Source organism: Marmota marmota, unplaced genomic scaffold, assembly GCF_001458135.2.
Source record: "Marmota marmota marmota unplaced genomic scaffold, marMar, whole genome shotgun sequence".
Lineage (NCBI taxonomy): Eukaryota > Metazoa > Chordata > Mammalia > Rodentia > Sciuridae > Marmota > Marmota marmota.
Window position 1 is genome coordinate 3,688,348 of NW_026000242.1, and position 24,140 is coordinate 3,712,487.

Genomic DNA, 24,140 nt, shown 5'->3' on the forward strand with positions numbered 1-24,140 from the left:
AGAGCTGTGAAGGGGGACGCCTCCCCCCAGGGCAGCAGGGTTACTATCCCCCTCCCACTGGCAAGACCTCTCAGACACCTTAAGATTCAGAGTCAATAACCAAGCAGCTCTTCTCCCATCACAAGGGTGAGAATAGAGCTAGTGAGCACCTGGATATCCTAATCCCAGGAAAGGAAAGCAGAAAACATTTGAATGTTTCCTTCTCCTGCCTCAGACAATCCAACAGAATAATGAGCAAAAGATCTGAATAGATACTTCACTAGATAATGTATTCCAATGACCTGCACAAATTTGAAACGGAGCTCTGCTTCATTGGGCATCAAGAAAATATGACTTTATATCATAACAATTATATGTTTACCCACCAGAATGGCACCAAAAAAAAAAAAAAGACACCATCAAGTGTTAGTGAGGGCATCGAGCGACTGGAACTCTCACGCAGTGTCAATGGGACTGTAAATGCATTTGGCTGCTTTGGGAAACCAGTCTACAAGCACCTTTCATAAACCCTAAAGACCCAACAACTGCTCTCCTTGCTACATCTCCCACAAAAATGCACAGATATGCTCACCAAAGACGTGGCCTGGAACACTCAAAGCTGCACTCTTTGGATTTCCTCAAACTGGACGATACGCAAAAGTCCAGTAGCAGAAAGGGGAAACATACTGCATATTCACACAATGGAACGGGATGCAGAAATGTCAACGAAACACAACAGCCAAGGCCTCAGCAAGGATGGCTCTCATCAGTATAATATTGAGCAAAAGAAACCAGGCACACGATTCTATCTACACAAAGTGCAAAATGGGCAAAGCTATGCTGCGCGGTCAGAAGTCCAGTTAGCGGTTAGGGTGGGCACTAGCATGAGGGCTTCTGGGATACGGGCCTTTTCTTTTTGTGCTGTACTTCTGAAAAAAATGGTTTTTTTTTAATAGCATCCCGCCTCTCCGACTTGCAGTTTCCTGTGCACAGTGTCCCCTCTCCCTGCAGCATGCTCCCCTCCTTGCTCCTGCCACTTGCCAGAATCAGTGTCCCCTCTCCCTGCACCATCACTGCCACCATGGTGGCTGTGACAGCAGCACTTTTCCTTCTATGGCCGCTGCCTTTGTGTGTCTCTGCCTGGGATCACTGTAGCTCCTTAAGGGCAAGAGCTGTTTCCAGCTTCCTGTTGGGTCCCCAGAGACTACTTAGGCACAAAGTCCACACAGTACCTACTTGCTCAATGAATGGAAGGCCTTAAGCAATCCCCTGCTAGAAGAAGACAGAGGGAGATAAAGGGGAGAGGAATGGGATAAAGCAACTGCACTGTTGGCAAGTCAGGCCCAGAATCTTTGTCCCCTAATTCACGGGTGTTAGTGCAGAGATAGGTTAAAGCAAACACAGTCTCAAGGGAAGCTGGGCGTTGGTGCTTATTATGGATAAAGTTGATTATTCAGTGATTATCTGTCTCCTCACTACAATGTGAGCTCAACAGAGGTGGAACTGAGTCCTTGTCCCTCTGGTGAGGTTTCAAGGTCCAGGATCCAGGATCTGGAGTGCTCGGCCTGCATACACAGGCCTCCCTCAGTCCTGGCAAGGAAAATGCTATGTGATTTCCCAGATGGAAAAGGGGGTCTTGGTCCTGTTTCTCCAAGATCAATGCTTTTTTTTTAGCCCTAAATTATTAAAATATTTTTAGTTAATAAAAGCCAAGCTGTTAGGTTTTAGACTAGACTCATTTTAACATTAAACTAAAATTAAGACATCAAATTTCTTTGTGAAGGATCTAGAAGCTTCACCTTCCTGCCTCATGTGGAAAAAGTGAAGACAGAAAAAGAAAGAGGTAGAGTCAGAGCCCTGCCCAGCCCTGCCTCTGTGTGACCTTGAGCGTCACACTTCACTGTTCTTGCGCACAACTGCCTCATCTGTAACAGTTTGTGTGGTGGATTAAATACAATAAAGAACATGGAAAAAATTTCCAAACCACTGAGCCCTCCACACGTTCAACATGGTGGTTTGTTTTATTCTTGTAAAGTTTAGGAGGAGATTATTTCTCATCATCCTGCTCAGGGTCACATAGCTATAATCCAAGGCAGCCCCAGACCTCAGCCATCACTGTTCTGAAATGTGGTCTCCAGTCTTCAGGGCCATGAACGACATAAGCCAAACTTGCTCAAATTGAGTGTAGTTCTGTCATCAAATAAAATTTACACGGGCTAATCTGACACCTATTTAGCCATCTGCATAATAATTATTATGCAGCCTGCTGATCAAGCATACCTAGAAAGCATTTGATGTAAGTGACTGTATTCAGTATTACTTTTATACAGCCTAACCAGATTTTTTACAGTTCTTTCCTCTTTGACAGTTCACTTATCTGCTCGGTGATATTTATTGAGGCTGTAATATATGCCAGGCTCTGTTGTAGGCTCTGGGGATACAGTCAACCTCAGAGAACAAAGAGTTGAGAAACTTACCCTTCCCATACAATTGAGGGCATTGTTCTGAACACCTTGGGGCAGCCATGCCAACAACAATGGATACAGAGTCAGGGTTGGACTGAAGTCAGGCTGGATCTGGCTCTCAATCTTGTAAGGAATGATCTTGGGCACTGCACCCTTTGGAGCCTGTTTCCTTATCCACTGGAAACATGGGAAGAAGAATGCCTACCTCTGGGATGATGAGCACCAGGAAAGCAAGGAACAATTCGGACTTTTCCACCTGTGTCCCCAGTGCCTGGCACAGGCTGGCACATAGTAGGCACTCACAAAATATCTGTCGAAATAATGAAAGAATCCAATCAGAGAATGTGTATGGACGACTCTGCCAGCCGCCATGTATTCATCAGTGAGTTACAGTTAGCATCCTTGCCCATGAGGAATATAATCCAGATACCGTTTCTCCACCTGTGCAAGCTCTCCTCCTTTGACCCTCCACTGACCGTGGCTCCAGGGCACCATTTATCACACGGACCTGTGACAGCCTGACAGATGTGCTGTAGAGAGCTGGACTGGGAGTTGGGGCTTCCGCACTCTCCCCTCTGTTCTCCCTTGTACCTGCCTGGATGTTTCCAGACATTCCCCATTTTTTCCAGAAGGGGAACCTAATTAGTCATTTTTCACAATGGCAAGATTGCTCTGATTCCCGAAGCTAGGAGAGACATCCTTCAAATATCTCTTTCAGATCAAAGAGATATGTTCTATTTGGAATGCAAGCCCCAGGCAGGCAGGAGCTTTCTCTTATTCTTGGCAGCACCTCCAGCACCTTGGACAGTGCCTGGAGCATGGCTGCTACAAAGGACCACGGTGGACTCGGTGAATGAATGAGTGCTTACTTAACTTTGCACTTACTCCTGTCGTTCAGGGCAGGAGCATCTCTTTCAGGCACGCATCTACCTGATGTACTTGCTATGGGGCCGACATGGAGTAGAAGCTCGATAAACGCCTGCTGAGTCACGCGCAGTGGCCAGCTGATAGCGTGACAGGTACAGCCTGCTGACAGCTCACTGCATTCTGAGGTGCACACTCTGTCTGGACCCCCGCAGCCCGGCTGTGCTGAATGACCTCTCCCCTCCTGACTCGCCTGCAGTCCCTCCACTGCTCGCTCGCTCTCTCTCCCTCTCTCTCTCTCACCTCATAGGCTGCTACATCATTAATCGTGTTTTTCTGGGGTGGGATGGAGAGGAAGCTGACAGTCACCAGACAGTGTTTGGTGGCGGGGAGGATAGAGGAAATCAGAGGGGCAGCCAGATTAATTACAGGTTTTCTCTCAGTTATGGGCAACAAGATCTTGATTACCCCTCCTGACGCTCCAGGCTCCTCAAGACAAATGGATGTGGGCTTCTCCGCTGTTCTCTGACTCCCCCTGGCTGGGAGAAACTCTAGGAAGCAGCCAGCACCTGCCTGGAGAGTGAAGAGGAGGCCAGGGAAGGGGACAGAGGCAGCCCTAAGCCCTGTGGCCTCCTAGAGGTGAGCTTTGTGGCCTAATACATTTGGGTGCACTTGGTAGGTATATAGTTTCCATGGTAATAAGTAGGAGATGGGAGGAAGCTGGACTATCCTGGGAGCTGGGGGCCAGCGTGCCCCCTCACTCTGTCAGTCAACTCTTTGAGCCTCAGTTTCTGATGCTATAAAGTGAGGGAATTAGACTAGATGTTCTCCAAGATTCTTTTAAGCTCTGAAATTCCACAGTTCTCAGAACTGAATTTTATAATATTGATTAGATATTTGCTATGAGCAAAGGACCATTTTGGACTCATTTGCTCCTCAGAAGAACCCTGGGAGGCAGATAGGCCTCTACATCTGCAGATGTAGAAGCCAAGGGCAGAGAGGTTGAGTGGCTTGCCAAGGTCACTACACTGGCAAATGGAGGAACTGGGACATCCTCAGCTCCAGGACCCTGCTCTCTTCCACCGCCTTCAACACCCACCTTCTCTTTGTGTCCCAGAACAGAGCACAGAGTTGGCCCTGAGGAGATGCCAGAATGCACTTGGGATGACCATAATGATGTTGGAGGACAAGCCCAGCACAGTGCAAGTGGACCCCGGCCATCTGCACATCTTGCTGAATTAGGGGCGGCAACAGACCAATGAGAATGCGGGGGCTCTCTGGCAAAACCTTCAGCCCAGTGCCCTCAGGAGATTTAGGGTTTCCCACAGGAGTTGCCCCCCAGGAGTCTGTGATGAGTTATGGTGAGACAGCTTGCCCTGGTGCCACAGGAGGTCGGCACCTGCCCCAGGAGCAGGACCTGGTCTGACTTCTTAGGATGAACTGAAGAGCAGCAGCCAAGCTGCCTGCCCAGCATGGGACTGACCCTAGAGAGGGTGTCCCAAGAGCACTCCAAGTATAGGGATGTGGTAGCACCCAGACACAGGACTAGGAACAACCCCTCTGGATTTTCAGGCTCTATTGGGCAAGAGGAATGACTACCCAACCTTTTCACCCTCTAATCACTCCCTTAGAGATTTCAGAAAGAAGCCCCTGATGCACCTCTAAATAAATATCCCTCACCAGAGGCCAGGGTTTCAATCCCAGCTGCCATTGTGTGTCCTTAAGCTGATTGCTTAACTTCTCTGAGCTTCATTTCCTCAATTGTAAGACTGCAGATAATGACCCCTGGAAAAATTGTGGCCTGGACCTTAAGTATGATGCTATTGATAAATGTGAACTTCCTTCCTTTCACCTCTCCATCCCCACTCAACACTTCCCTCCAGGTCTTGTACATAAGTTCCCTGGCCCATGTCCACATCTTCTCCCAACAAGATGGTCTCCCATGCCTGCTTGTAAGTAGTGTGAATCCACAGCCCTCACGTATTCAAAGTGCTGCTGCAGGTCAACATCACCCGGGAAGCAGTCACCCTCCTCCCCCACTGAGCTTCAGGCTGTCACAGAAGGAAAGCCAGCAGATTGCAGGAGGAAACTGGCATGACCTTGGACCCACCACTTAACCTCTCAGGGCTTCAATCTCCTCTGCTGTAGAGTGGGGAAATTACTCTCATGCCATCTACCTTACAGGGTTGCTAAGGGGCTCAAATGAGATAATGGATGCAGAATTGCTTTGCAAATGAGTAAAGTACTCTTCTTAAAGCAAAACGCTGTGTGTTGTTTCCATACCCTGGTCTGCCCAAAGCATACTGACGCACTCGGTGTCGCTATACAATTTGTGTTTCCCTCATTCAATGACTGCATCTGCCAAGTGTCCCCTGCATGACAAGCAGTTTTCCAGGCCCTGAGACGCAATCCCTGGCTTCATGGACCTTCCAGTCTGGGCTGTTTAGATACATGAATTAGAGTGTTTATTTTATTTATTTATTTATTTATTTATTTATTTATTTATTTATTTGGTACTGGGGATTGAACTCAGGGGCACTCAACCACTGAGCCACTTCCCATAACCTATTTCATATTTTATTTAGAGACAGGGTCTCACTGAGTTGCTTAGTGCCTAATTATTGCTGAGGTTGGCTTTGAACTTGCCATCCTCCTGCCTCAGCCTCCTGAGATTACAGGCGTGCCCCATGGCACCCGGCTATGAATCAGATCTTCAGATAAGTAGATACCATCTTTACAGATGGCAAAGGGAAAGTGCAAGGTGTCAGGGAGGGACATCTTCCCTGAGGATGACCAATTCGACAGGAGTTAGCTTCAGTGGGGGCAGTGGGGTGGGGCAGGGTGGAAATCAAGGCAGAGAAATCAGCATGTGAGACCAGAGGCCTCTGATAACAAGGCATGGTGGCTTTCAGAAATGGCAGGGTGTCCACACAGAGCAGAAAGCTGAGGGCTGCTTTCTCTGTATCTGCTGTGGTGAAGTCTAGCCCCCCTGGTTGGGAATGTCCTCTCTGAAGACAAAAGCCTGCTCCCCTCTCTTTGCTGCAGCCCAAGCTGATTTTTCCCCTTGAACCTCAGGCTGGGCCCAGCACCCTTCACAGAAAAGGCGCAGCAGCCACAGTATCCCCATCTCCTTCCCACTGAAAAGGAGGGGGTGGTTAGTGGTAAGAAGATGGAGGGCTGATCTCCAGCCACAGCAAGCCAGGGGAGGTGGAACGAGGACCACAGGGTCGGAGGGGAAGGGCAGAACTGGCTGGGAATGGTGAAAAATGGCCCTGGCATTTATCTGAGGCCACCAGGCTGGGCCCCAGGAGAGACGAGCTGGCAGAGACCACGTGAGCTGAGGCTTTGAAACAAAACAGTCCAGTTCTGGAGCTGTGTGAAACACATTTAGAGCCGAAAGACCTTGCAAAGGAGTGTCCACAGAGGAATGGAGTGGGCAGGGGGAAGAGAGGTGGACGGAACAGCTTTTAGGATGGTATTTAAATCACCTCCCAAACACGGCCTTCTCCTCTGCTAGGAGCCTCTCTGATGTTTGGAAGGAGGAGGGCTGTCCTGCAAGGGCTGGTCTGCTTTGCGTGAGGCTGGGTGCACTGCAGTCTTCCATGAGGACGTCTGAAAGGTGCAGGCCACTCAGCCTGGAGAAGAGACGGGGGGCGGGGGGGGTGGGGTGGCAGTTGTGCAACAGGGTGACAGGGTCAGAATTTCACCACCGGAAACCGGAGAGGAATTATTCTAGACTCAGATGATGGTGCTCAGGTCAAGACCACAGGAAAGCACTCTAACCAGTATCAGTGACAATGAAGCCCTGAGGCTGAGAGCTGCTGGGGCACAGACACGGAACTCCCTGACCTGGCTCTGTCACATCCAAGTGGACATCTCACCACATACATCCTGCCAATGGTCACTTCTCATGCACATCAGCCTTTCTGACACCTGTGATAACATTGTCAGAAAGTAAGACTTTATCATTTTCCCTTAAATCCCAGGCAGAGCAGGTCAGGAAGCAGCTACCCCAGACCCAGGCATTCCTTGAGGAAACCCAGGCCCAGGCTCCAAGCGCTCCCAGAAGTCAGGAATAAGATGATAGGACATGTGTAAACTTTAAAATAACAGTCCATAGCAAAGTAAGTGATGTCCCCTTGCAATTCAGAATGACAGACCTAGTCTAGAGTCACCCAAGTTCAGAACAATCACTGGGAATTGCCTGAAAGCACCACGCGGGGTCTCTCCCATGGTCCCTTCTGTCCAATTCAATTTGCACCGATTGCCATTTGCCATTCCCCCTCAATGAGGGGCTCAGAGTAGAAACTGGCTGCTGGACAGCTGCTCCTGGACAGGGGGGTTGGGGGACCACAGTGAGGAATAGGAAGGAGACTCACTTTTCATTCTAAAGTGTTCTCCGTTGTTTGCATTTTTAACAAAGAGGTTGGATTGCTTTTTCAATTAAAAAACTTGGTTAATGATTTTTTTAAAAAACCACACACACAATAAAGCATCTGATTCTCTGTGTGGATGATTCAAAGACAGGGCCATTCTCCTTAACCCCTGAGTCAGGGTCCTTCCACTGTAGAGTGAGGCTAATCACCCCTGTGCTCAGACCCAGGTGCTCGGTGATGCTGGGCCTGCCCTGGTCTCTCCAAGACTTTCTGACTCTTCCCCAGCCCAGGTGCTCTGGCTCTCCAACAAAGCCAAGTGCTGCTCAGAGCTGACTCTGGAAGTCCACCCTAAAACCCACTCTATTCTCTTACCCCTGCCCCAGTTATCACCCTCCTAAGAAAACCTGCAGTCCTAGTACTTGCCTTAGAGACCCCTGCTATGGTACTTAGATGGGTCCTAGGATCTGTGCAAGAAGAGGGCCCTCCCTCAGGCAGGAGAGGCCTGGGAAACCATCATACTCAGCATTCTCCGAAGGGTCAGAAGGCAGAGGGCACTCTCTCCAGGAACTGTCCTAGGCTTCGGCATTTGTCACAGGGTACAGAAGAGAACATGTCAGGGCCTTATCACCCTCTCTCTGCCAGGGGCTTAAGCCAATCAATCTGTGGGATGAGAGGCCAGGGATTGAAGGCTCTTTCCCCTCACCTTCTCCAGCCACAGGATGCCCTGGGAAAATCCTAGGTTTCCTTAGCAAAGCAAGGGGCTTCTTCTCACTTAACACCCCCACATACCTGCCCACCATAGGGAAGGGGAAGGCATACATGTGAACAAGGTATACATGTTTCCAAAAGCCTGGCTCCAGCCATAAGACATAGGGAGAAAGATCAAGAATGCTCTAAGTCAGCCAGAAGCAAGGGTACATGCCTGTAAATACTGCAACTCAGGAGGCTGAGGCAGGAGAATCACAAGTTCAAGTCCAGCCTCAGCAATTGAGCAAGACCCTTGGTAATTTACAAGACCCCGTCTCAAAATAAATAAAATAAAAGGGGTAGGGATATAGCTCAGCAGTAAAGCACCCCTGGGTTCAACCCCTAGTACAAAAAAAAAAGAGTGCTGTATGTTCTCCAACGGGGGCTGCCACATGGGCGGGAGCTGAGCACATCCCAGCCCCAGCAACCGGGGAGCACTGCACCAGCATCCATGCTGGGTGGACTCTCAAATATGCTGCCTTCTCCAAGGAGCTCCTGGCAAAGTATGATGTCCTCCAGCAAAGAGTAAGAGCGCACCAGAGCTCAGGATGCATCACAGCGACAAAGCAGCATGCACGCGGCAGAGCAGCCTTTGCCACCAAATGAGGGAACAGGCTGGAAGACCGAAGAGGGAAGGCACCCTAGGCCCCTACAGTTGGAGCAAGAACCTTGGAAGATGCAGGCCACAGACTCGGCGAAAGGCACATGCTGCATGGGAAGAGACCTCCCAGGTATGTGCTGGGAAAAGCAAAGGCGGTGACCAAACCAAGCTGCCAGGTCCCATTGAGTCTGAGCAGCCTAGAAACAGGAAAGTGTATGATTCTGAAAGGGCTGGGACTCTAGAAGGCCTCAAATGCCAAGGTTAAAGAGGCTGAATTTTATCCTCCAGGCAATAAAGAGTACTGAGGGTTTCTGGGTAAGGGAGGGCAGGACCCGAGCTGCGCTTTAAAGAAATCGACACGATCAGGCATACCAAAGGGCCTAGAGAGTAATGGCACTTAGCCACATGCGAAGGGCACGGGAACATGGCGACCCAGCTCTGATGGGACCTGACCAGATATCACCCGCACATCAGGGCATTGGGATTTTCCCACAAACTGGAAAAGTTTCTGAGCAGCCTCGCCTCGGGGGGGAGAAGCTTGTACTCTGTGAGTCTCCAAGGGAGGCAGAGCCCCAGGCAGCGCCAGAGCCAGCCTCAGCAGGACATGGGACATCAAGCACACTGGCGAGTCTGAAGCAGGTCCAGTCCCAAATGTGGAACTTGACAGTGGAGTGATTTTGTAAACAAGGGTCTGAACTTGGAGTCAGAAGGCCGCCCTCAAACCCGGCTCTGAACTTGTTCACTGTCTGATCAAAATCCCTTGGCATCCGAGCTTCCCATGAAATCGAAGACATACTGCTTGCCCTATATACTTCAGTGTTGTTCAAGGTCAAAGAAGAGGTTACACATGAAAAATGCTTTGGAAACACACAAAGAGAAGACTTAGACTTAGAGAAGGGTTTTTCTAAATGAGATCTCTGTAGTTGGTTAGTCCTAGCATTCTTCCCCAACACCCCCCAGCACCTGGCTCCCCGGGCTAGGTTCTACAATACATGTCTGGTTCCCTATCTCTTAGATTTGTTGAACAGATGAATGATTTATCTTTGTTTTCTATAAAACACCCAGGACAATGTTTTCCACCTAGTTAGAGCTCAGTAAACGTATGATTGATTAATTAATACAAGTGAATCTAGAAGAGGATGTTTAAATCCTATTCATCTTCCCCCTACTCTGGGACTTACCATAATAGCAATGCTAGGAAAAAAAAGTAACTAGAATGGCAAGCTGGAGATCTGTCCTGTCCCCTCCACCCACTAAGCTTTACGCAATTCATGTCCACTAGAGGCAATGTGGCGGTCACCAACAGCAACTCCACACTTTAAACAGAGCTCCCTGCTATTCACTAGGTCTAGGCACGTGATCAACCTCTCCAAACCTGTTTCCCCACCCATAAAATGGAGGGAATGTTAACTATCCTTTAGGTTGCTTTCAAAGATCAACTGTGATCTTTGCACGCCTGCAAACAGCCAGTGCTCCATGCTTGACAGCTGGTATTGTGATTAGTGCTATTATTGTCCAGAGCCAAAACTCCACAATTTGGGGAGGAGGGAACTGGTGTTTGGGTACAGATTTTCCATCAGTGTAGATGACTGCCACTGCTCTGTGACAACCAATGGATTAAGCTTCTCATTGCTTCAAATGGGAGAAGCAAAGCCATCTTAACGTCCCAATATCGAATGGCATCTGGGGCTGGGGGCACTGAATGGATCAGGTGCCCTTATGGTGCTAACCCAGCGTTAATGGTGCAAGTGAATTACAAACAAGGCCCACCTGCTGTGCTCAGCAACAAAACCCTGCAGGAGGGTAATTGCCCGGAACTTGAGCACAGGGGGACACAGCAGGCATGGAACACATTAACCACGGGAAGAACAACTTCTCAACACTTTCATTTTCCATGCGACCCAAGGAGAAGCCAGTAGGCAAGGGAATTCTCTAGAACTAGAAAGAAGGTGCTTCCAGATGACCAGCACAGCTGGCTGTCTAGTCCAGCTGCACACAGCCTGGTGGCCCCTAGTAAGCTTGGGCACCAAGGATGTCCAGCATCTCTCTGAGTTCAGACCAGGGGCTCCATGCCATAAGCAGGCAGCCTCCATGACAATGAGACCCCCACCCACGTGAGTGATCAGGAACAGATGGTGGGCTCGCCAAGGCTGGGGAGGCAGTGGTGGCGTAAGTCCACTCCTCTGTACATCCATTTGCACATCTGCACACTCAACATGTGTTTATGGAAAGAACGCTAATGTGACACATTCTTTCCAAGGGCCCCCCGTCTGCAGGGGAGACAGGCATCAGTCGCCCAGTACAGGCCAGAAGCTGCAATAACACAGTCTAGGCACAAGGCAGTGCTGGCACCAGGCAGAGAGCTCTCAGGGCTGCCCAGGCACGATCAGGAGGCTTTGCAGAAAAAGAGACCCTTACACTTGTCTTGAGACCCTTACACACACACACAACTTACAACACACTGCGTGTCACACATGCACATGCGTTCCATGCAATACACACCCGTACATGCATGTATGCACGTGTACACGTATACACACACACACACACACACACACAAAGTGCATGTACATACACCATACATGTGTCCTCAGATTTTAGGCACCTAAAGGGGAGACCAGGATTCTCACAGCTCCACAGGTTCTTAACATGCTCTAAGACAAAGAAGAAAAGGATAAATTCACATACACTCAGAGAGCAACCTTATCTTTGACTACTTCATTGTCTACTGCAGGCAAGAAAAGGGAACCCCTTCTTTCTCCCCTTCTAGTGGAAGGTTTGCTAGTGACCTGAGAGGTGACTTCACAGCCCTGAAACAAACAGCTGTATTGATTCTGATTTCCTTCAGCCCTGGCTGCAAGAATAGCCTTCCTCCTCCTGAGAGCTCAGGCCACGGCAAGGCAATGTCTGGAGAAGCAGGTGAGTGCATTCCTTCTGGAAGGCTGGTGCTGCAGTATGGATCTGGAGTATTCCACAAAGGCCCTCATGTTAAAGGCTTGGCCCCCAGCCTGTGGTGCTATTGGAAGGTGGAACCTTTAATAGGTTGCACATAGTGAAAAAAAAGTTTAGATCATGGGGGGCATTCCTTGAAGGGGATGTTGGGACCCTGGCCCCTCCTGCCTGTCTCTTTGCTTCCTGGCTGCTCTGAGGTAAACAGGCCTCCTCTGCCACATGCTCCAACTGCCATAATGTAATGTGCCTCAATACAGACCCCAAAGCCATTGAATTGAAACCTCTGAAACTGTGAGTCAAAATAAACCTTTCCTCCTTATAAGCTGTTCATCTCAGGTATTTTGTTATAGTAACAGAAAGCTGCTGATACAGGTGGGTTCTAATCTCAGCTCCCTCACTTACTGGCTGCAACAAAGACAGTAACTTCTCTGAGCCTCATTTGCCTCATGTGTAAAATAGAGGTAATAATAGAGGTAAAATAGAGGTAATAATATTTACCTCATAGGGCTGTTGGAGTTTCAAATGAGAAATACTACAAAGTGCCTAATACTGTGGCTGGTACATAGGTAAGTTCTCACTAAATATATTACAAATTTAATTAATGCACATTCCTGTAGCCTAGAAACAAACAGCTATATTGATTGTGATCCACATGTTTAATCCAGCAAAGTACATTTTCATCTCTATTTGAAAGGGATTTTTTTTTTGTGGGGGGGAGATGGTTATGTTTTTAATGTAAGAGCACTCATTTTCTTCAAGTCTATTAGTTACCCTGTAGACAACACACAAACATAAGCATATACATGGACATACCACACAATACAGACAGAAAGCAAAGATTCTATAGCTTCCATTTAGATTTATCTTTGCCTTTTTTTTTTCAGAGATACAGATTTGTTTAGGAAAGCAGATATGTATTTAAGAGAGAATGCAGGCTCCCTCATGGGAGAGACATCCCTTGGGGTATAGTAAGAGATACATTCAAGGGAGGATGTGGCCATCTCAAGTAACAGCTTTTAGGGTAAAGCAAGGAATATGTATTCAAGGGAGAGTGTGGGCCATCACCAGAGGGAGAGACAGCCCATTAGCCAATTTTTAAAAGGTTTTCCATTAGAATATTGATTTAATCATCTCCTAAGCAATCCTAATTCCTAAAGTTGCATTTCCAAAGGTCTGACTCTTAGTTGAAACAAGATGGAAAATTTATACCTCTAAGACACAGTTCTTAGCCTGTTAGCATGAACCCGTAGGCCAGCTACTCGGGAAGCTGAGGCAGGAAGATATAATCCTTTTTTGCTCTACTGCCTCAGACCTCACGTTTAGCACACAACAGAACCAATTTAAGAATATCAAATGTTCCCCCATGGAGGGAAACATAAAGCAAGTTATTCTGAGTTAAATTTCCCCATTTTTCCCAAGTATCTGCAAGTTGAGTCACCGTGATTACCAAACATAAATCCAGCTGGAGTACCAAATGTTGGTTTCTCCCCTAAATACTTCCTCCTTTCTTGAATTGCTGTTCCCCATTTTAGCACAGGCTCCCCTTCTCCAGGAGAAAAATTAAGAAGCAAAAGGCAAATTTAGATAATGGAGCAGTAGCAGAAGGAAAAAAACCAAAGGCTTGCAAGCAGAAGTCCTGATAAGCAGGACGTGGGCACACACCAGAAACCCCAGCGACTCAGGAGGCGGAGGCAGGGGCATTGCAAGTTCCAGGCCAGCCTCAGCAACTTAGCGGGACCCTGTCTCAGAATAGAAAAATAAAAGAACCAGAGATGTAACTCAGTGTAAAGTGCCCCTGGGCTCCATCCCCAGGCCCCCCCAAAAGAGAAAAGAAATTGAAACACAAGTCTAACAATATCTGAATGCAAGTTCAGGGTCACCCTGAATGACTTAGAGAGGCCCTGTCTCAAAACTGAAAATAAGAAAAGGGCCAGAGATGTAGCTCAGCAGTAGACCACCCCTGGCTTCAGTCCTTACCCCTCAAAAATATGTCTGTGAAAAATTCCCTAGAGATATAAAGTCCAAAGGACCTGGTGGTACCACAGTTCCTACACCTACAGGAACAGATTTAAAGCATTTAGAATTCCAATTTCCTTTGTCTTTCCCCCTGAGTTTTACTATCTGGGAGGGGACTAATGCCTTTCTTTCCTCCCTACACCATCAACCTTGTGCCCTCTTTGTTGGAGTATGAAAGCCCGTACATGAGGGACTTCCTCTCCTTCACCTGATCTTCAACAAAACAGCTCCAGGTGTAAAGATCTGCTGAGCGGCCATCTTTTATCCAAATCACACACACACAGGCCACACGGTGACACAATGGATGACAATTCCTTTTCTGTCATAGGGCTCCAACTGAAAGGTGTCCCATCAGCAAGTATGTGGCCCAGAGGACTTAGGTGGTATTGAAACTAAGTTGTCCATTTCAGAAATCAAAGTAGTTATAAACAGACAAAGAGAAACGGCCAAAGACTACTATCCAACTTCCCCTAAAGCAGGTTCTAAGGATCTTCCTGGCCCTCTGAATGTCACCCCACATCAACAAGTACCCCAAAATGATCCAACTAAGGTCCAAACAGCTGTTCAAAACCTGAACACGCAACTGAAGAAGATCCCCAGTGTGCACCCCTGTGTGACATACCAGCTAGAGCCCATCAGCCTGCAAAACACCAAAGACCATTTCTTCCACCACCCAAGTATTCAGAGACAACCAGTGAGAACCCAGGAGAGAAGGGAGGAGCCCCAGATGAAAAGCCCTCTGACAGCCACCAGGGATATCCCCAAAGTCCCCCTCCACCACTGTGGGATCAGCTCACCTCAAACAGGACCAGCCTGGGTTTGGTAAGTGGCACTAGGTGAACAAATCACAGGACACTCAACTGAAGGTTCTGGGCTGTGCTATAACCTCCAGCTCCCACACGCCCTGCCCTATGGCTGCCACACGCTGTGCACAGCCTCACTATTCCTCAAGCACACGTGGCCTGCGAGTTCTCACCCTGGGCTGTGCTCACACTGTGCCCTGGGCTGTGCTCACACTCTGCCATGGGCTGTGCTCACACTCTGCCCTGGGCCTGTGCTCACACTGTTCCCTGGGCTTTGCACCCTTCCCCTGAAGAGGTGGCACATTCCCTCACCCTGGTCCACGCCACAAATGAAATCCCTGCCAGGGACCTTTATCCTTCTTCCCCATCTCCCTTTATTCCCATAGGACACCTCACCTCCTAGCCTATCATCACACAATTCACTTGTGTCTAGAATCTCTAATTTATACAGCCTTCCCCTGAATATGCGTCTAAGAGGTGAGTTCCTCAAAAGCAAGATTTTTATCTCCTTTGTTCTTTATGCGTCCAAAGCACCTAGGACAATTCCTGGCACACAACAGATGCTCCATGAATGTGCTGGCTGGATCTGGGAGCCACTTGTGTAGACAGTAACCCGGATGAAGTCCCAGTCCCAGTCTGACTGAAGGCTGTGTGCATTCTAGGCAGGGGCTGTGGCCTCTAGGAGTCTCCTATTTCTGCGAGCAGAAGGGTAGCCTCAGGAGCATGTAGATTTAACACCTTCCTATTGATTATGGTGACAATTCAGAGAGCGAGGCAGCATTAGAATCTTCCTATTTGCAAATTTTTGACAGCAGACAAGGTGAGGTGAAGAGGAAGACACCAGAGAATATCAAGAAGTTCTTGTCTGGATACAAGGAGAAGCCAAGGCCAGAGCGCAGCTCAGAGGGACAATCAGCCCAGAGACACCAGAACCACCCACCAGGCCACCAGGCACCGCTTACCAGCATGCAGGAGCCCCTGGAGAGGGAGAGGGTGGATCCTCACAGCCTGGAAGTCAAGGGAGACAAGGAGCACAAACCTTGCTTCAGAAGACGGATCCCAGGGTCGGAGGACTACAAAGGAGCTTGGAGACCATCCAGCACAGGCGTGGGCTTCAGGGGTAGGAAAATGAGGCTCCATGACTTAATCAAGATCAAGAGTTTGTACCAGAGCCTGTTCTAAATGCCCAGCCTCCAGAATGTTCCATCAATGTCCTTTTTATGACAGCACTCACTCATTAAGACTTTTTCAAAGTATCTCCCACAAACCAGCCTGTCCCAGGTATTGGGGACACAGCTGTGCACAAGACAGAGTATGTATGTTAGGAAAAACATACCTGTCACTATCAAGTCCAAATCCTAAGTGAACGGTGTCATCACTGGTTGCCATGGGAACACTGGGCTGGGGTACTCAAGCCAGGCTTGGAGGGTCAAAGAAGACTCCTCAGAAGAAAGGCCATTTAAGTAGAGACCTGAACAATGCGTCGCAATCAGCCAGAGGGACAGGGAGGGGTGGGTGGAGGGAACAGCCCAAGTGTGGCCTAAAGGGAGAGGAAACAGCCAGCTTTAGTGATCCTGAAAGCTGTGAAGGGTGCTGCCCCGAGGGAACAGACCCACAGCATCATCCAAGGGGTCCTTAACGGCCAAGCTAAGAAGTCTGAACTGAATTCCAAGGGTGCCGCATAGCCAGGAAGGGCTTAAGCTCAGGGGTGGCATATCAGAATTTCTTACAGAAAGATGGCTCTGACTGCAATTTGAGAATAGTTTTAGAGGAGTTAGTCTGGAGTCTGGAAGGTTCATTAGGTGGGTCCTGAAGAAGTCCTGGAGAGAGAGGGGGGCAATATAAGTAAGACAGGTGGTGGAGGACGAGTGCTGGAGATGGATGTGGATCCCAGAGAAATAGGAAGCAAGAATGGATAGCAGCCTTCCAGACTTAGCAACTGCTCGGATGGTGTGGCCACATCCTGTGCAGAGACTGGGGAGGGGGAAATGACCTCCCCAGAACAGAGGAAGGAAAAAGCAAGAGAAAGGGACAATCAACCCAGAGACACCAGAACCACCCGTGCTGTGTGTGTGTGTGTGTGTGTGTAGCAAGCAGGGCCTCGCAATTCTGCAGTCCAGAGCTCAGGTGGCTCCTGGCCCACACTCCAAGTTCACCTTCCCATCTCTGTCCATGGTGTTGCTGGTGCAGCTGAGCCTATGAGCAGGAGTGTGCTTTGTAGACAGTGACTAGTCTCACAGGAGCTGATCCCCTGCTCTTCCAAAGTTAAGGGCCACCTTGGATAGAAATATTAAGAAAGGCACAGGAAATTGTTTTGAGTCCCTACAAAAGGCTGTCTCCTGCTCACCTACCACTTAGAGAAGACATAGAGAGATTACAGGGTGTGATGACAAAGAATACTGGACTCTGGGACAAATTCTAGCTCCATCATCCACTAGCTGTACCATCTCACACAGGTGACTTAACCTCCCTGTGACTCATTTACCCATTTGAAAATACTGATAACCTCTTCATAGAGTTGTGAGGGTTAAATAAGTAGGTATTTGTTAAAGAGCTTGGAAGAATACGTGGCCCATATTAAGCACTATAGAACTGGTCAATTAACAAATGCAAAGATAGGGAGGCTGTCACCATCTCTAGGAACAAGATGAGGGGGCTGGGAGGTGTGCATTTGTGCAGAGAAAGTGGCCCCGGAGAAAGAAGGGGCACTCTGCAGCGTGGGCTTTGAGCACTCTGACACACCCCACTAGGGCAAAATATTGGTCTAAGGGAAATGAAGACACAAACCAGCTTTTCCCTCAGATCACTCCAAGAAATAATTATTCTGGGTACAGATCTTCTTCAAGAAGTGATGTTTACTTCTGAACCATAGCAACGCAAATGGCTTTGATGTTTGTGGAGTTTGACCAACCTCCACTTTAGTACTGGAGGTAGTCCTGCTTTCTCTATCAGTCTCTCTAAAGCACTGGAATTTACAGCACATTTGTTATGCAGCTCAGCAAAAGGTGTACGAATAAAGAATAACCTGCTCAATCAACACCGCGCAGCCAGAGAGGCAGCGGAGCTACTCGTTCTGCCTGTGAAAGGGATTTGCCAAGCACCAGGGGAAAAAAAAAAACAACAACCCTGTCCCACCAGGGCACCCTGACATCGCATTTCCACAGGCTCATGTTCCTGCCTCCACTCTGTCACTTGCTACTAAAAACAATACAGCCCAAACAGGAGGACACTCGCTACCCCCTGGGAGCACCAGCTCCCTGCCTGTCTGGCCCTCCCCCATGCTGTGCTTCTAGAAACCAGAGGAAAAAGATTGACTCATGAATTCCCTCTCCCTCTCACCTCCTCTCTATTTCTCTTTCTTCCTGTCATCCTGCATCTTCTCTTTCTCTTCTCTTCTTCATGATTCTTCCCTCCCAGCTGGCCACCACATGCCTGGGGCCAGGGAGGGCCACAGCATGGGGGTCCTCAAAGACACACAGGGTCAGAGCTGGTTTTGCATCAGCTTGTGCTGGGGCAGCAGGGAGGAGGGCACCCTGTGGAACTCCCAGAAAAGCCTACTCCTGAAGGCCAGATTGAATTTTCAGACTTTAGCCCCAATCTCAGGACACCAGGACCCAGGTAGAGCCCAGAGCCCGGACAGCAAGTCTCTCTTAAGGAAAGAATCTTAATAGATGCCCAAGGCTCCCGACAAGTTGTTTTTCTTGGGTATTTAGATGAAATGTAGGCAAAGGTGTGAAGCAACCACACTTTTAAACATCTACCATTGCCAGATACTGGTTTAGGAGCTGGAAATATCACTGTCCAACTCTGTTGGCCTCATGGAATGTGGGGACAAACAGGAGTATCTATACTGCCCTATGGGTGCCCCGAGAGCCCAAAAATAGGCAACGCTTATCTATGGCATTAGGAGTCAGGACGGTGGCCGAGCATGGTGGAGCACGCCTGTAATCCCAGCAGCTCGTGAGGCTGAGACAGGAGGATTGCAAGTTCAAAATCGGCCTCAGCAACTCAGTGAGACCCTAAGCATCTCAGTCAGACCCTGTCTCTAAATAAAATACAAAAAAATATCTGGGGATGTGGCTCAGTGGTTAAGTGCCCCTGGGTTCAATCTTCAGTACTAAAAGAAGAAGTCAGGTCAGTGGGCACCTTGGGGGAGTCACAGTGACTGGTTGGAAGTCTGGGAGGGGCAACTGGGTACTGTTTCTCAACCTGGACGCTAGATACATTTTGTAAAAATTCAAAGCTGTACATTTAGGATTTGTATGTTTTTGGTGTTTGAACTACTTTGTGGAAAAGTTTACATTGAAAGAATTTTAAGAGATAACCTGGCAAAGCAGAGGTCACACTTGTGAACCCTCAGTTCCCCTCCTTCACTGGCTCCATAATCACCCAGTGACCTCATGCCCCTTCCAACTGCTCATCACCCTCCTCACTCTACAGTCAACAGGAAAGCATCACATTCATTAATTCATACTAAACTGTCCATGACTGATAGTGGTTCAACCAAATTACCCCTCCACAGGGACTTCCTTTTCCATAAAGCTGAGTTACTTTAACTAAAAGTAATAACTACCATGCATCAGGAATAGGAGCGAGGAGAGATGGGACGAGAGTGGGGGGGAAACTTTCCTAATACCCCTCAATTCACTTGATGTCATGGAAGTCCTGTGTGACACTGCCGAGTGTCCCCTCTTCCCAGAGAATGAGCAACAGCATCTCACCTGTAAGCTCCATGCACAGTTCTGCCTCAGAATGGAGCAGCCAAGCCTTGGGGTCAACCCCAAGTGACAACAGAAGTGTCAAAACGCTCCACTGGAGAGGGGAGCTGTGTGCAGGGACCTCGAGTCGGTGCTGGTCTTGTGAGGGAAGCCGCACTCTCAGGCTGCCAAGGAATAAAAGGGACGGTGGCCTCCGCCTCTCAATCTGCATAGCTGATCTAGTGCAACCTGGAGCTCTATGGTGTTTCCAAGAATTGCCCAAATATGCCTACGCTTCTGAGCAGGTGGGGAGGGCCTCGGTTTGTGACTCCACAGTCACATTCATTATTGGGGAGAAGAATCCACGGCAAGGAGAAGAGGAACGAGCCACGCTGCGGGGACTGTAAAGTGAGGCTTCCTCAGGAAGTCCCAGGTCACGCTGGCTGCCCCTCCTGCCCTCCCATCTTCTCTGCCCCAAGAAAGGATGAATGGCAGGAAACCAAGCCCCCAGCGGACGGAGGTCCTGGCCTCACAGGTCTATCCTCTCCTGGGCTTTGGGCCCCAGCTGTCAAGGCAGAGCTCAGCTGAACTTGGGGGCACTTTGGCATCTCACTTCCACAGGCAGCAGATGAAGGGTCACTCAGGCTGGCCACCTGCACACACACAGGCAGGTGGCTCACATGCTGGGCTTGGTGGGCTCCACGTGCTGGACAAGAGGACTGGCAGGTGAGAGGGAGAGAGAAGCGCTGGTAGGAGTGGAATGTCCCTCCTGCTCTTGCAAAGAGCCTCTTGCAGTCTCCTGACTCTGCTCCTGACTCTCTTCAGTTCCCAAAGCCACTGTCTCCAGGTCACTAGGTTTTCCAGACAGTCCCAGGTCTCCCTTCTGACAGGCTCACCCACAAAGGGTCCCTTGAGGAACAAAGGGTTTCTCTGAAGCATCTCTAGGAAAGGCAAGCTGGCAGGGTTCAGGGACTTTGGGGTCTGGGAGGCTGTCTCCAGAAAAGCCTGTGCCAGGCCCTGCAGACAGGACTCCTGGGGGGCCTTTGTGTTACAAGGAGGAGCTCTCCGAGGCTTCAGCATTTGCAGCCTGCAAAGCGTCACCTCTGGAGCTAGGGGACCTGGTTTGGATTCCAGCTGCAGAACTCAGGCATAGCCCTGGCATACAGTAGGGTCTCAGTGCATTCTAGCTGTCATGTTTGACAACTAATAGTCCAACAGCACTAGAGTGACAGAGAAAGTGCCATGAAACACAGGGCACAGAGTCCCCTCTCAACATTTATTAGGTGGCTTACAACAGGTCAGGCACATGCCAAACATTTTACAGACATTATTGTCCTCGAGCCACATACACATGCAGAAACGTGGGTCTAAAGAGCCCCATTATAGAGACAGGTCCAGAAAGGCACCGCCCGAGTCCAGCGCTACACAACTTGTAAGTGGAAGCACCAGGATTTGAATCCACATTTGTCCACACATGGTTTGTCCACTATGATGGGGGCCCATCTGCTAATGGCTTGGTCACCTGCCAGTGGTGCTCTTGGGAGGTGGTGGAACCCAGTAGGTAGGCGCAGTGGAAGGAAGTTAGGTCAGTGCGGGCAGGACCTGGAAAGGGCTATTGGGACCCAGGGCTTCTTCCTCTCCTTCTTGCTCACTTCCTGGCTGCCGTGAGGCACGCAGCTCTGCTCTGCCACCACCTCCCACCATGGTGTGCTGCCTCACCACAGCCCCAGGGGCTATAGGCCAAGGAACCATGGACCCAAACCTTTCCTCTTGGAAGTTAATTTTCCCCGGGCACCATCACAGCGATGGAAAGCCACCTCACACAGCCACCTCCAATATCGGCACAGCTAACTACTGGACTGTCCCTCCCTGATGCCCCCAGTCGGCCCCTATGCTCATAGCTCATAGCATAAGCAAAGAGGTTGGTAGTAGTCTTTTATAGGCCCTGATGGTCTATTCAGCAAGGAGGGTCATTCTCTCAAAAAGTCTCCACCTTTTCTTCTACCGAGGAAGGATTCTCCCTGGCAAACCACCACAGCATCAGCAGGGAAAGGAGACAGACTGATGGGTCCTCTCCCAGCACCCCCCTGCTCGGGGGCCCTCTGATGCTGACAGCTCATCCCCTCTCACCTAGGGGACATGTCTCTTTCATTTCCCTCTTAAAATGGACAAAACAGAACAGTTTTAATGCTTAGAATTTATCTTTATCAATAAATGATGAAAGTTGAAAGCTTCTCAGTTCCCTAATTGAACACCATCGGTGTCAGATGCAGCAGCCTCATATCAGACAGTCCTCTGCTGAAAACTTCTAAGCCAAAGGCTCTGCAGATCGATGTGTGCACACACTCATGCATGCGCAGAGACCAGACGCCTCCAGGGAGTGCGCCTCAGGCCAGGTTTTCTCTGCTCCCCAGGGAGAGGGCTGGGATTCCTAAGGGCTAGAATTCCTATGAGGCCTGCCCAGGTCTAACTGTGTCTCTGATTTAGAGAGTCATAAAAGCTTGACAGGACTTCAAATATTTAAGTACTTTAAATATGCTGATAATGATAATTACCTTGCTGATGGCACTTCATCTGAAATGTAGCGCCAGGCCAAAAAGGAATCTGAAATCATTGTCATTGAACATACTACACCCCGGTTGACTCCAGTCTTCCCCATGGACTCAAGACAAGGGGAGCTGAACTTAGAGTCAGATGACCAAGGTGCCACCATCTTATTGTGTCCTTGGGAGAACCATGGGACTTCTAAGTCTCCGCACCTGTCAATGAGGATGATGACAAGAGGGCCACCTCACAGCTTGTTTGCAAGAGCCAAAGGGAATAGTGAGGCGCTCTAAGTGGGTGAGCCATAAGCTCTTAACAAAGCATTATCATCAGTGCCCCAACCCAGTGCATCCCAGCTCCCCAATGACAGCACACAGAAGGGATGTGTCCGGGTGTCTTGGAGAAGGTTCAAGTACTGTGAACACACAGAGGCCTGTAGGGGGTGTGGCAGGGTGCTGGGGACTCTCAGAAGCATGGCCCCGCAGTTCAGTGGGTGCTCTTCCACCACAGCCCCAGGAAGTGTGGCTGGTGTGACCTGAGTGCTATTCCTGAATGAGCAAAGTTTTCAACAAGAGAAACAGGGGCAGGAATGAAGGGTGGGGGTGGGTTACTGGGGAAAAAAGAAACCAGTGACAGCCTAAGTGACATTTTTCACAGCCTAAGCTAATGCAGAAGCAGGACTGGACAACACAGCAAGGCCCTTGGAGCGGAGCATGGGGCTCTAAGTGGCTCCAGGGTTCCAACATGACCCGATTTAGCTAAGGATATGGGGGAAGAATGGAGATGCGGAGGAGGAGAAAGGGCACCACCAGGCATGGAGCTCCCGCTGTGAGCCAGGTCCCAGCTCAGTGCAGCTCAATTAGTTCTTATGAATCTCAGAAGTGGGTGTCTTAGTTGGGACAACTACAACAAAGTGCCACAGGCTGCGTGGCTTATAAATAACAGAAATTATTTCTCATAGTTCTGGAGGCTGGAAGACCAAGATTAAGGGTCCAGCAAGGTCAGGTTCAGGTGAGGGTCCTCCTCTTCCAGTTGCAGACTGCTGACTTTTTCTTGTACTTCACATGGTGGAAAGAAAGCAAGTTCTCTGAACATGTGTTCACATTTCTCTCTCTCTCTCTCTCTCTCTCTCTCTCTCTCTCTCTCTCTCTCTCACACACACACACACACACACACACACACACACACACACANTCAGTTCCTTTTGCCCAAATGAAACTCTAAACATTTTCCTTAAAATACACACACACACACACACACACACTGCTGGGAATGGAACCCAGCACCTGTGTGGCAAGTACTCTATCACTGAGCTACACCCCCAGGCCTTTTTTTGTTTTGTTTTGTTTCAATGCATTCATCTTTTGTGCCTGGTACTGGGGTTGGAATCCAGGGGTGCTTAACCACTAAAGCACTAATCTTCTGTATTTTTCATCTTAAGACAGGGTCTCACTAAGTTGCTTAGAGCCTTGCTAATTTGCTGAGACTAGCCTCTAACTTGCGATCCTCCTGTCTCTGCCTCCCAAATGGCTAGAATTACAGGAGTGAGCCATCACATCCAGCTTGATATTTTGAGACAGAAGTCTTACTAAGTTTCCCAGGCTGACCTCTAACTCGCAGTCCTCGTGCCTCAGCCTTCCAAATCACTGGGATCATAGACATGCACCACCAAGCCCAGCTCTGGGGTGATGTCTTTTATAAGGAAACTGATCTCATTCATGAGGGCTCCACACTCAAGACCTAACCACCCTGAAGCCCCACCTCCAAATATCAACACTTTGGGAGCTAGGGTTTCAACATGTGAATTTTGAGGGGTCACCAAACTTCATCCACAGCAGTGGGTGTCAGCATCCTAATTTTTCAAGTTGAGGCAGCGTAGAGAGGCAGGGAGCTTGCCCAAGACTGCTGCATGATAGCACACTACTGTGCTGAGCTTCAAACTTGGGGCCACCTGATTCCAAAGTCCACGTTCTCCTCCCCACGCCCCACTGAGCCCCAAGGCTCAGGCTCCTGGGTGGATGGATCCTGTGTGCCTTCTACAAGTCCAGCACTATCCTGGGAGCCCTGCAGTAAAGAGAAACAGGAGACAAGACCTT

At 49.1% G+C, this 24,140-nt stretch overlaps 1 protein-coding gene across 3 annotated transcripts in view; it reads right to left on the reverse strand.

Annotated features, from left to right (window-relative positions):
• Positions 1–24,140, reverse strand: part of Grik4 (glutamate ionotropic receptor kainate type subunit 4) — a 363,614-nt gene that overhangs the window by 283,462 nt on the left and 56,012 nt on the right. For 2 of the 3 annotated variants that reach the window (XM_048795924.1, XM_015489727.2), the window contains exon 1: positions 2,650–2,775. The exons of the other annotated variant lie outside the window; for it this stretch is intronic. The gene's annotated coding sequence lies outside the window, so the exon portion shown is untranslated. Of the gene's footprint in view, positions 1–2,649; positions 2,776–24,140 lie in introns of those variants that run through there. 3 annotated transcript variants of the gene reach the window in all.